This window comes from Cnephaeus nilssonii, assembly GCF_951640355.1.
Source record: "Cnephaeus nilssonii genome assembly, chromosome: 5".
Taxonomy (NCBI): Eukaryota; Metazoa; Chordata; class Mammalia; order Chiroptera; family Vespertilionidae; genus Cnephaeus; species Cnephaeus nilssonii.
The window spans coordinates 52,423,589-52,437,651 of record NC_137076.1 but is presented as its reverse complement, the minus strand read 5'-3'; positions in this window follow the sequence as shown (position 1 = coordinate 52,437,651).

Below are 14,063 nucleotides of genomic sequence, written 5' to 3'. Positions count from 1 at the left end.
CCTGGGGAACATTTAACCAGAATATCCTTTGTCTCCCACTGGTTCTAAAGGTAGCTTGGAGGGCTCCGCAGGAGAGATCTTAAAAACAGTTGGCTTCCAAGTCAAGATTCATATCAACATTCAGTGAGGGCCAGGTCAGCTCCCTTCTCCCCAGAGGCCAACATACCCATCAGCTGATGACAAATAGGTCACTTTGCCAGAAGTGCAGGCCAGATCCCCACCCCCTGGCAAAGTTTACTTGCCTCCAGGCCAGTCTGATTGAGATAAAACCCCAACGTTCAAAAACTACACGAAGTCCTCTCAACATTCAGGAAAGAAGAGGCAGCAAGGGCCTCTTCAGCCCCACCCCCCAACCCCGAACCCTGACATTGTCCATCTATATTTTATTTCTCAGGGCTCAGCTAGGTGATCGCATGTTATCTCCCTGAAGGAAACATTATTTCTTCCACAATGGCCCCCTAGCTATGTAAATGACTGTACACATTTGATTTACGTTTCCAGATTATATTCTTTAAGGCTTTCTGTCAAACTCCCTATTGGCAGTAGAAGTTTTCAATATTCTCATCTTTGCTTAACCAGGAAGCAATGAATTCAGATAAGAAGCTGGGCCCAGGATGAAGACGATCCCCTCTAATAGCAAAACCACCTAAGGATGGAGAAGAGGTTTTGCCTGTGCGAGGGACCTGCCCAGGATTGAAGTCGAGCAGTGCCATCTTTGCCCAGAGTGGATGTGGAGATAAGGAAACTCCTTGCAGGGTTGGTAATTCCTCACTTAGACCTTAAATCCCCAAACAGACATGGCATCTTTGCCATAGAGCCCCAGTGCTGACCATCTCAATGGGCATATAGGTCACTGTTTGTTGAAAGTAAATGGCTCCGGAAAAGTGTTGGGGGAGAGGTCACTGAGCCAGGCAAGTGGACACATATAAGCCTGAAAAGTACTGGGCGTGAGCCCAAGGTAAAGAAGCCAAGGAGGGCGCGCTAGAGAAGCAGCGAGGAGGCAGGAGGGAAGCCTGGGGACAGCACTGCTCCGTTTAACCAGCCTGGGGCAGGACGAAGGAGAGGCACTTTCAGTGCAAGCACGTGAGAATTTCCATCCGCCAGAGCCGAGGGCTCCTACTGCAAAAGGGCTGCTCCCCAGCCAAAGGTTTGCCTTCACCATCCCTTCGGATAGGAGGTGCCTCGCATTCATTTGAAATACGATTGCATTTACAATTCACTTTTTAGAGACTGTCCCTGAGGATGTTCCAATATGTAAAGCACACATTTATCTGTCCCATGGGCTATGTATGTTTTTATTTAGATCCTATCAAAGTCTGAAACAGGATTGGAAGTGACAAGGCACTCACACAGATAACGGGTAAGTACAGGCAGATGGAATAGTTGAAAACAATGCTACAAAGCATGCCCTCGCTGCACCTGCTCCATCCTCACTGCGGCCCTGTGAGTCGGACACTGAACATGGTGCTGGAGGAATTGTGTTCAAATTTCAGCTCAGCCTCTGGCCACAGGCCAGTGTGCAGTGGGATAAATCACTTAACCTCTCTGAGTTTCTCTGTTGTCTCTCACTTGATTGTGAATATTTCATTTATTATGTAATCCATTTTAGTATTGTTATGAAGTAGCAGTGAAACCGGTTTCCAGGATTTAAATTCAAATTTTATCAGAGTGATTCATGTGCATGGTTAAAATACCAAGTAGTACAAAAAGTTTTGTGATGTAAAGAAACTACCCTCTGGCTGGTGTGGCTCAGTTGGCTGGAGCGTCCTCCCTAAATGAAAAGGTGGCAGGTTTGATTCCCAGTCAGGGCACATATCTAGGTTGTGGGTTCGATCGCCAGTTAGGATGCGTATGGGAGGCAAACAATCAATGTTTCTCTCACATTGATGTTTATCTCTCTTTCCCTCTTCTCTCTAAAATCAATTAAAAAAAAAAAGAAGTAGAAGAAGAAACAGGGCCCTGACCCACCTCTCCCCACCCTCATGCTACCTCCCAGTGATGACAGCCTTTAACCAGCTTCTGTTTTTAGTTCTGCTTGTGGTTTTTTTCCTGCATCTCCAAATAGTATGTTTATACTGCTATGTCTTGATCAACAACCTTAGTAGACATTATCTATCCACTTACTTCTAGGGTACATAAAGTTTTAATTTCTGCCCCCCACTCCCTCCCAAGTTTGGAAAGTTTTAGCTATTTTGGTTTCTCTATTACTGTTGTAACTGTAGACAAACCTCTAATTCTTGTTCCATCAACAGTCAATGATACCTCTGACTACCCATTCAGTAAGATGAAGACAGAAGCAGAAAGTCTCTTTCCTCTACCTCTTTACCCTCTGTACCTCCCAAATTCTGTCTACTCTGTAACCACAATTAAGTTTCCCCTGCTTTGTTTATAGGTTGGTTCTAAAAACTGAAAACCAGAAAACAGTGCTTACATGACGGCTATGTAAATATTGTTGCAGAGCTAAGCAGCGCGCCATGATTACATTTCTTCTCAATGGTTCCAATGCCGTGACCCCAGGCCACGGAAAGCAGAATGTTTCAGCATTAAGAACAAATAGAGTCTTCTTTCTCATACTCAGCCAAGTGCTCAAAATAGGGCCACATTTCAGTTTAGTTCCTATTTGGACTATGATTTATCTGCACTATTTTTTTATTTCCCCTGGAGTTTCTGATTATCTTTCTTCTTGTTGGTCTAGAAGAAACACATGCCTTCTTTATCATATTCGGCTTATCCTCATTCTAGATATTTCTTGGAATCCATTCTTCTTGAAAACGTTTTTAGTAGGGTTCATTGATATTCTCTTTTAATGTGGACTAATTGCTTGCTAGGTCAACTGACAATTGGCATCCAGGAATTTCCTGGGTAAATTCTATTATTTCTTCTATTAAAAACTTTCCCCTTTCTGGGATTTCCCCTTAGTTTTGCTGACATGGATGCACTCAAGTAATTCCCTCAGAAAGGAAATATAGGCGTAAACGTCTTTCATTTTTAAATATCTGAAACTGATTTTAGTAGGTGTTCACATTTAAATGCTTGTTTAGTTTGGTATAGAATTCAAGTTTTAAAATAATTTGCTCTCAAAACATTGAAAGATTTTATTTTACTGCATTTTGGCAACTGTGGCTTTGGATTAGAAATCTGGTGCCAGTTGGAGTCTTTTTCTTTATAGGGGAATTATTTTTTGTCTTTGGAACCTCTTGGAATCTTCTGATCCCTGGTGCTCTGAAATTTCACAATGAGTGTGTCTAAGCAGAAGAATTGTTTCTTTATTCTTACTGGGCATTTGGTAGCTCTTTTGTTTTGAACATTCTGAGCCTTTTCTTCTATTTCCTTAATTATTTCACCTTTGTGTTTTCATCATTCTCTGTTTTAAACTCCGGAAAAGTAGATGCCAGGACTTTGGAAGTGATCTTCTGTGAATTTTTCTCTTCATATTTTCTGTCTTATTCTCTTTTTCTTCTATGTTGTGGAATATTTTTCTTAACTTCACATTCTATCATTTCTATTAAACTTTTAATTTTGCAGTCATATTTTTTTTAAATGTCTGAGCACTCTTTCTTGGTTTCTGATTATTCCTTTTTCTTAGCATTCTGTTCTCATTTATACATACAATATCTACCCAAATCTTTCTGGAGTAGGGTGGTCATCTTATTCAGCTGGGGCTGCTGTAACAAAACTATCGTAGACTGGTGACTTAAGGAACATTTCTTTCTCACAGTTCTGGAAGCTAGGAAGTTCAAGATCAAGTGCCATGCCCCACATAAGCATCTCTACAATCCTGATGCCCACCATTTGACATGTAATTCTTATCAAAAAAGTGAAGGAAGTCTAAATGGCCATTAACTTGATCTAAACAAGCTCCCAAAGAATATGGCATCCATGAAAGAGAAAATTAAAAGAACAAAAGGACAGTTGAAGTACTGAGGAAGAAATCACCAAGAAATTGTTTTAAAAAAATGAAGTGATATGAAAAAATAGCAAATAAAGTTTCAAAACATATAATAGAGAACTGAAATGCATAAATATATGTCACAATATATATCTATATACTGTGTATGAGGCCCCTAGAACATAAGAAATGCAAAAAATTCACTGTTAATAACTCATTCTCGAATTGCCCCCCTTAAAAATCAAATTGCCCCCTTGTGGGGCATGTGCCCCACACTGGGAACCACTGCCCTAGACCATATGATAGGGACTAGAACTACAAACCCGTCAAGGAGGTCCTGCCCCCTCTATCATCTGCGCTGCACTCTGTCTCCCAGAAGAGATGATAGCAACCGAGTTTCCATTGCTTTGGTTTGAGTTTAACAGACGTGAATCCCCTGCAAAATGTGTGCTAAGTAAATTCTAATCATGCTAACCCTTGTGCATGGGTTGCAGTTTCCTATTGTCCTCCCAAACCTGAATGTCCCACTCCATGCTCCATCTTTTTTCAAGTGGGCAGTTTGCTTAACGGAGTGATCTGGCAGGGGAGCTCATGCTGGAATACTGTAGTTCTCAATTGGGTTGATGCTACCTCGGGGGCATTTGGAAACCGAAGAGCAGTTTTCTAGGTAGTCACAGTGATTGGGTGATGCTACTGGCATTTAGTGGACCATTGCCAAGGACCACTCTCACAATAAGAAATTGTCTGCATCTCACACAACCTTGTCCTACTGGATAATTACATAGGTGAAAACCTGTTTTTAATCATCTGAGCCTAGAACCATCACACAATTTTGGGAGTGCACTTATTTTGTTTAAAGTTTAACATTCACTTAATTTAAAATACTGTGACCACTGTGTAAATCAAGGGAAGACTTTATTTTGTTTGGTGCTTTACAAAGGACCATTGGGTATTTTGGTGAACACATCACTGACAGCGACACCTCTTAGTTTTGAGTCACCAGTGTAATGTGCCTCAGTCTATACTTGTGGCTGGTGCGTTCATGGGGATTTTATGTGGGTGCAAGTGTCTGAGCACTTTCTCATGCCTCGTAGTGCAGCCATCTGTATATCGAGATACATGTGATTTTTTTTGTGTTCACCTTCCTTGTATATTCTGGCCTACTTTTCTAGGTTTTGGGAGAATGCCAATGAAATTCTATATCCATCTATAGAGATGTTCCTGGTCAAACACATCATCATCAAACAAATTTTCTGAGTGCCAAGATATTGTTAAACAAGAGTAATTTGTTTGAAAGTATGTATGCATGTAGGTTATATTTCCTATGAAGTTCACTTCAGGAAGGTAAGAGGGCATAAGAGGTGTTTGTTTGAAAAAGGATCATCGAGCCTGATGGATCAGAGAACACCCTCTAAAGCATCCATATAGAAGAAGGCACTGTCTGCACAGCAAACCCACAGTACAGTAGTGAATGAGCAAAACAGGCAGGGAAAGTCCTGCCCCAGGCACAGCCTGGCTTAATGACCATGTTGCAGATAATGGTCAGGTTGCTGCTGTATCCTGTGAGCAGCTGCAGGAAATCAGTCTGGCTGTGGGCATGCTTTACTCTGAGTTGCTGGAGTCAACTTTGGCTTTCATTTACAAGAGTTGGCAATTGCATTTAGTATATGACAGATCGACAGAAGCCTTTCCATTTGCAAAGCACCTGGGAAAACCTTCTAATAGGCCTACTACACGATCGACACTTAATGAATATGTAACAGAAGTATAATTTGATTGAAGTAGGATATTCTGACCTATTTTTCTGTGTTTGGGGGATGCTGATGAAATTCTAGACCTCTGGCTGGAATTTCTAACCATAGAAATGTTCCCAGTCAAAACCACATCATCATCATCATCATCATCATCATCATCATCATCATCACCGTCATCAAATAATTTTGCTGAGTGTCGAATTGCTATTCATGGCAACACTAGCTGAGCCTGCTCACCTTGGTAGTGCTGACTATGATCATTACAATTTCTATTATCCAACATTCAATTCATTTATTTAACATTCAAAAAACATCTATCAAGCACCTACTCTGTGCCAGACTGTGCCATGTCTGAACAAGATGTCGTACCTACTCTCCTGGAGTTCACAGATTCAGGGAAGAAATGGATATGAAATAATTATGCAATTATGTGTGCATTTATAGCTGATTTAATTATAAAAAAGGAGAACAATTGCTTGAATACCCCATAAGCACCCGAATTCATCATTTTTTGCCTTCTATCCCCAAACTCCTCCTCTCCAAAAGTCCTGATCTTAGTTATCTGCACTTCTCTCCAACCAATCCCCCAAGTCAGAAAACTAAGTTATCTTAGCAATTGTTTCTTTCACACTTCCCACCCAATTAATCACCAAGTGCTGTTAATTTTACCTCCCAAATGCTTCTGTAATATGTCCCTTCCTTTCTGTCCCCACCACTCCCTTTATCATCAGCCTGGTCACTTGTGACAGTTCTGTGACAAGTCTCCCTGCCTTAAGTCCTGCACTGGTATCGATCAGGGTGCAGGAGCAGAGAACAAAATCCACTCTATCCAGTTTGGGCAGAAGGTGATTTGTTAGAGGGCATTAAACGGCTTATAGAATTGTTGGAGAAGCTGAAGAAACAGGTTGAGCTTTTGAAAATGGCTTTGAGAGCCACACTGCAGAACCTGGATACCAAGGGAATTACTGCCTCTTTTACAATCAAGAAGCTGCTTGCCAAATACAGAGGCTGTGCTTCCGCTGCCAGCTCCAGAACCATGCCTCCACGGCCATGATCGGGATGCCGGCATGACCGGGCACACAGGACAATTAGCAAACAGCTGTGATTAGAAACAACCTTGGTCGTGACACCACTGCAGGAAACCCCCGTAGCTCCATGAGGGACCTGGCCACACAACTAGAAGAGGCCAACCCTCTGCCTCATTTCCACCTTCCAAATCTTGGGAAAACACGTCTGATTGATAAAACCAGAGCACTAGCTGCAGTGGAGTCTTAGAGGTGTGCTATTAGCTTTCTCACCGAGAACTGCAGTATAGGAAGACTGTGCGGGAAGGTTGGAATAGATGTGTGAACCCACCACAGCCACCTGACTCCCTTGACAGTCTCCCCTTACAGATGTATCTGAAACACAAATGTGACCACATCTACCATCTTCTAACATACTTTAAATGGTTCTCCACTGCCCATAAAATAAAGTTCAAGTTCCTTGGCCAGACTTCTCCTTTCCTGCCATATCACCACAGCCATTCACACTTTTAATAGTAGGACCCCATGTCTTTGTGCCCACCATTCTCTCTGTCTGGAGCACTCTTCCCTCTTCACCTGGCTAACTTTTACTCATCCTTCAGATCAGCTCAGGTGCACCAGGAAGCACTTCTAGAACTGTAGGGGTCATGTGCTGCCATTGTAGCTTCCTAGACATGCCTATATCTTGAAATTACCTGCTTACCTCTCTGCCTGTGTCATTAGATATGTGTTCCCTTGGAGCAGCAACTAAGTCTTAATTCATTTTTATATCTTCAATGCCTAACACAGTGCCTGGCCCCAAGTATCCGCTAAATAAAAATTTGTTAAACTGAGAGCAATGGTACTGAACGAAGCATGTCTCAGTTGGGCTCCCCAGGAATCAGACTCTGGGACAGAGTTGACATGCAGGAAATCTTGGGGGAGTGCCTCGGGGATCAGCCTCTGCAGTGGGGAGCAAGTGGAGTGAGCAGTAAAGGAAGCAAGATCAGGCAGAGGGAGACACTGCACGATGACACAGTGGCAATGGACCTCAGCCAACCCTGTAGTGAGCTCTAGGACTAAAGAGCCCCTTTAGAGTTGACCCACCTAGAAGCAAAAGGGCTGGGCCTTTAAATCCCCATGTGAAATAGTCATTGGGTGTGGGGAGAGGGTGTCACCTTGGGCTTAGAGGCTCCTTTCAGTTGAGGGCAATTCCTAGAATGTGACTGTGTCATCCAGGGTTGATCTCAGAAGATCAACCAGGATGAATAGGTGGACGGAAGGATTCAGGGATGGATTGATAGACACACAGATAGCATTTATAGCTGATTTAATTATGAAAAAATATATTTATTTATTGAAGAGATCTGATTTTATGCTATTGTGGGAGCTGGTTACACAGTTTATGTGAAACTACTATGTCTGTCTGGCACTGGAGCCTGAAGTCCCCAGGAAAGGTGGTCAGGAGAGAAGATGGAAGTGGAGTAGAAGAAGCGGGACAAACTAAAACCTGTGAGGCTGAGCTGGAACCAAAAAGGATGGACTGGAACCCATGTCCGTCTCTCTATCCAAGCCGCCGTCTTAGCCGATGAGAATATAAAGAAGCTGGTGCCCTTCATAGGGAGCCAAGAGCTGCCATCCACCAACACTCCCAGTGTCTGAGGAAAAGAGTGCCTCCTACTGAAAGAGGGGACCTGGACAGAGGGCCACCGCGGCCACTCCTAATGCTGTACAAAGAACACCATTCGGCCAGGTTATTCCCTCCAGGGCCTCATTACCTAAGGACCCAGCCTAGGGAAGCAGGTAAATCACAAATAGTCAAAGCATATCAAAAGATGAAATAAAACTAAACTGGTTAACAAATATCTCACATACATTCACATACTGTGAAATGTGAGGTGACATGAAAGAGAATAAGGGACAGAATAAGAAACATCCATGGGCCAGAGGGAATTTTCAAGGGGTTCACAACATTAGAGGTGATAGTGAAAGGGAGATCTAAGCTGCACGGTAAGAACAGGAGATGATAAAAACAGGAGACGATAAAAACACACGTTGTGTTGTTTTAATGGGGAATATGGGAAGTGGGGTTGGGAGGATGAAAGTCTGAGAAACACTAATTTAAAAACAGCATATTGGGCCAGGTAGCTGTACATTTCTAGGGGAACTCTGAGAAATCTGTTTATTCATCTTTTTTTCCTAGCTCTTCCTACTCCTCAGACATTGTCTTGGTTGTCTTAGTTAAGGATGTCCTTGCCCATGGCAGACATCAGTAATCAATCACAGCATTCTCTCCTGATGTGCCTAAAAGCAATCTCAGAATCCTTCTTAGCACAGCTTTCCACATAACCATACCAATTGATTGGATGGAACTTAATAGTCATCCCTACCCATAATCCATTCCATTCATTAACTTACCATTGCCCCTAAAAGTACCCTTTTATCACATCACCTTTCTGCATCCCTGGCTTTACATTAGGAGTGAGTGAAAGTATTGGAGTCTGTTAATCCTGTTTCTCCACCTACTTCACCACAGCACAATCCTGCTTCTCAGGGTTAGGACTAGTGAGAGCACAGGCAGACATGGGGGAATAAACCCACCTGCCATTTTTTGAATGAAAATTGTTTTTGAGAAGTTGACATTGGAAATAAATTGGGGTAAAGAAAAAAATAAAATGTGCAAAAATAACAGGGAAGCTTGTTTTCATTAGTAACAATTGTAAAGAATATATATTTAGAGTTGTACCTTGCTTTCAGCAATGGATAGATATGAATTGAATTTTTAAAATCAACCTATTGGTTTAGATGATCATTTCAGAAACCTTGGTCTCTGATTTATTACCTTAATATTTTAACAATACATTAATAGTGCATTGCTCTGGCCTTACTTCCCAATTAATTTTCTGTAAGCAAGCATTTAAATGCTAAGGAATCTCTTTGTAAGGTAAATGATTCCATTGTAGTACAAATAAGCCCCTCAGTTTATTTAATACTATTGAATTCATGCACCAGTGGGGTCCCTTGGCCTGGCCTGTGGGATCGGGCCAAAATGGGCTCTCTAACATCCCCTGAGGGGTTCCGGATTGCAAGAGGGTGCAGGCCAGGCCGAGGGACCCCATTGGGCCAGGGAGAGACGCGGGAGGTTGGCCAGTCGGGGAGGGACTGCAGGAGGGCTCCAGGACGTGTCCAGCTTGTCTCACTCAGTCCTGATCGGCTGGACCCCAGCAGCAAGCTAACCTACTGGTCAGAGCATCTGCCCCCTGGTGGTCAATGCACATCATTGCAAGCAGTTGAGCGGCCTTAACATATCATTAGCATATTACGCTTTGATTGGTTGAACAGCCGACTGGTTGATGGGACACTTAGCATATTAGGCTTTTATTATATAGGATTAATAGTACCTGCTGCTATTATGGACATTTATTTTTTTCAAAACACTACCATACTTAAATGTATTTGATCATCCAAATAATCTGTAAGGTAAGTGTAGAGCTGCTGTTACTGTACTCTCTGAAGAAGAAACAGGAAGTGTGTATTATAAGTGCTTTGCTCAATTAAGTTCACATGGCTAGTTATTGATGGTTACAACTTGGTCCCATGTCATCTGACTTGTGGCCTAAGCAGATTGTGTTTTCTACGGGAGTATGCTATGGCAGTTTACATGTCTGCTTGTTTATTTTCTTAAGGTGTCATCAGCTGTTTCAGATTATCTGAATTGAAGTATATTCCAAAGTGATCTGCTTGCAGAGGAAGTGAACTATGGTTTATTCAGTGATTCTCAATCTTTGGTGTTCATCAGACTTATCTGAGATGCTTCTTTCAAATGCTAGTGCTGGGTCCCCCCTCAGACCTCTCAAATCTGAATCACAGGGACAATGGGAGGAAAGGCATCTGCTTTTTAACAGTTTTTCCTTAATCCTAAAAGTTACCAATGTTTGAGAACTGGAATTGCTAAGAGCTGCCATCTAGTTGACTACCTTCCTTCAGATGAGCACACATGATAATCAGTAGCCAAACTCAGAAAGGTAAGGTGCAGTCATCAGCTACAGATTATACTAAATATGCCATCACTTTGTCTGTGAAAGCATAGTGATCCAAAGGACCAAAAGGATTTGTATTACAGCACTGTTTGCCACCAAAAAAACATGAAACAGCTTTTCTCTCTGACCTTCGATACACATCAAGGGGAAAAAAGACATAATTCTCCTGGGTCGTTCTTAAGACCTTTAGGTAGTAGGTTCTGTTAGCATTTGAGGAAGGTCTTAGGTGTCAACTTTTGGGAAAACCAGAAGTTCAGTGTGCAGGAACAATGCCATGAGCTCGCCAACATTTTCTCATCTTCCTGGCAGCATCACTAGGCTAATTTGCCATCTTCCTGCCTGGGATGGGGCCATGGGAGGGGATCCCACCATGGACTATGGAAGGAAGTGTGGTGTGTTACTCAGGTATTGAAAGCAGAGCTGCTGTCTTCATGTGATCTCTTTTCCTTCATCTGCTGGATGCAGAGGACACATTGGAGAGCACCCAGCTTTGGGGCCAATGCCAGAGACACAAGGTGGAAGGAGCCTGGATCCCTAAATGACTAGGTGGAGCAAAGCTCACCACCTTGCCCTTATCCCTGAGCCTCCAACCCACATTGGGCTGTGATGTCAGTGAGGCTAGAGGAAAAGAAATTTTGGAGGCTAAGTCATCACTGAACATCGGGTTGTTGTCATAGCAGATTGTTTGCCCTGACCAGCATGGACAGAGCCTCCAGGGTTTCCTTCTCCATCTTCTCCCCAGCCAATAAATAGGATAAGTGATACTGGTGCTAGGGTCCAGCTCTGCCCTTTATGGTTGTGAATAGCCATGGCCTCCATGGAGGCAATCTTACAACCAGAAGGTCACATTTTTACTCTCTTATGCCCACTTTCCTCCCCATCCCTTTCAGCTCTTAGAAATTAATTCCTCCCTCTTACCCTCCCCACTCCATGGAACCTACACTAGTTTCTAGTCTTTGGAAGCTGGCCTGTTGGGATAAGTCTCCCAGGGTTACCCTGTCATTCTCAGAAGCTATCTTCAGCCCCTAGATGGCCTGAAAGGAAGTCTCCGCAGGCCAAAAATCTATCACCAACTGTTGGTGAAAAATGTACTTGGGAAGTTGTTCTTATGTTAACCCAAACATTGCCTTCTCTGGAGCTTTTGGGTGAGCTGTGGAAGGGAATGTGCTTGGTGGGCATACAGGGCAGAGAAAAATGCCTCAGACTTCATCACTAACGAGCTGTGTGACATTGAGTGAGTTAATTAACCTTTCTGGGCCTTAATTGTTACATCTGTAAAATAGGAATTGTATCTACCTCATGGGTCTGTTGTGCGGATTAAAAGAAACAATGCCTGCAAAGGGCTTAGTGCCTGGCCCTTAGCAAGTGTCAATAAACAGCTGTTGAGGTGGTAATTGTGCTTGTGGTTGTTACGATAACAGTTGGGTTTCTTCAGGTGACTTGGTGACTGTCTAACTGCTCTGCAGCAAGACCTTGTCCCCAACTACAACTGTCTAGATTTTTAGAGATAGAGGGACCTTTGAGAAAGCCCTTGTGCAAAGGTGAGGGACCTATGGCCCAGAGAGGTGAAAGGGCATGCCTAAGTGATTTGATGGTATCAGCACCAGAAGCAGGGCTTCTACCCAATATTCTTCTGGCCACCCCCACCCCTTCCACCGGGCTTTTCCTATAACCCTCAGTTTCTGAAACTGGAATTCCTGGATTCAAATCTGCTTCTGCCAATGACCAACAGTATAGTCATAGGAAAGATCCTTTACCACAACGTGTCCCAATGTGTCTCGTCTGCAGAGTAGGAGGAATCTAGCTTGTGCCTCATATTGTTTTGAAGAGGACTGACGGGAACAGTCTCTGGTTCACATAAAGCCCTCAGTACGTGTCAACTGTGCTTAGCAATCCAAGCCCAGGAGAGGCGGGCTGAGCCTGCCCTCTCCTCTAGAACACACAGCTTCAGGCCGCCCCAGACCACAGCTCTGCTGACTGCTGCTCCACAGGCCAAGGCTGACCCCTAACCTCAGAGTCTTTAGCATTTCTAGCAAGTTTTCCCTAGCAGCTCTGCTGAGTGGCACAGCCTAATCCTGCCTGCCAGCTTTACAAAATCAATCTGAAATGACCCCTTGAGGGTGACCCACCAGGATTAGCAGTCATTTCTGATGGAAGAGAACATAAAGACACAGAGAGAGTGAGTCCCGTGTCTCCTTGAATGTGCTGAGTTAGAGACAAAAACCTGGTCAGGGTTGAGCCCTCCTGGGCCCTGCTCTGGAGCCTAGGGGCGGTTGGCGTGAACCCCACTCCCTCACACTTCCACCCCTGGACACCCTGAGGAGCTGGGGCCCAGAACTCCAAGCTGGACTCCGCAGGACCTCACGTTGCTTTGACTTGTCACAGACAATGTGCTGCAGTCAAAACGCTGCAGTGGAGTCTGCAGAACTCAGTCAGCAGAAAACCCTCCCGCCTGCACGGAACACCATGGAGAGAGGTGGAGTGGAGGAGAGGGAAAACCCTTCCCAAACACTCTCCAACCCTATGTGATAAGGACAAGAAGAAAGGCGCTAGTGGTAAGGCCACTGCTAGACTCCCCCGCGGCCTGGATTTGATCCTGGCACAGGCAGACTGGAGGTTTCTGCCTACTGTGCCCAAGTCACAAACGCAACCACAAGTGGCCACAGAACTGGATTTTCCTAAAGAGGAAACCAGCAACCTCATTTGTCATGGCTCTTGCTTTGGCCCTATTGCCTGGCTCCTTCTCTCCCAATTTGCTGATCAAGTTTCCACTCCAATCACTGGTGTGACCCCTTCAGAGAAGGTGCCTGGGGTCCTACCCAGGACTACAAATCTCTAGCTGTCCTGCTCCATGTTTCCCTCTCTCTCTCAGATTCAACTTTTGCAAAGGGGTTGTCCACCTCTTTCGGTAGCTAAATGAGAAAAGTCCTTACCTGAGCTCCCCACCCCTCCCTGCCCCAGTCAGGGCTGCCCCCCAAGAAGAGGAGACAGAGCTTCTGAGCAGCACCTTGCAGATGGCTCTAGCAGAGGGACCTGTGTGGGCCAGGACAGAGTCATCAAAGATGTTGATGATAACAGTCAGGGGGCACATCTCAGGGCCCCTGGGCGCTGAGACCAAACTGTTGGGCTGAAGAGACAAAATGTAAATCTTGCTCTTTTCAATCTCGTCAGTTCGTCTTGCTCAAACGGAATTTCAGTCTTACAGAAACAACCCCAAACTCCACCCTAAAGTGGCTGCCTCCTGCTTTCCCTGCCTTGGAAAGTAATATGTATTGGAGGCTGAGGTCACAGGCTCAAGGGTAGCCCTTTACCCTTTACCGGGTACACGATGCATGGGACTTGACCTGGTGACCCCCATCTCCTGCCCCTTCCCATC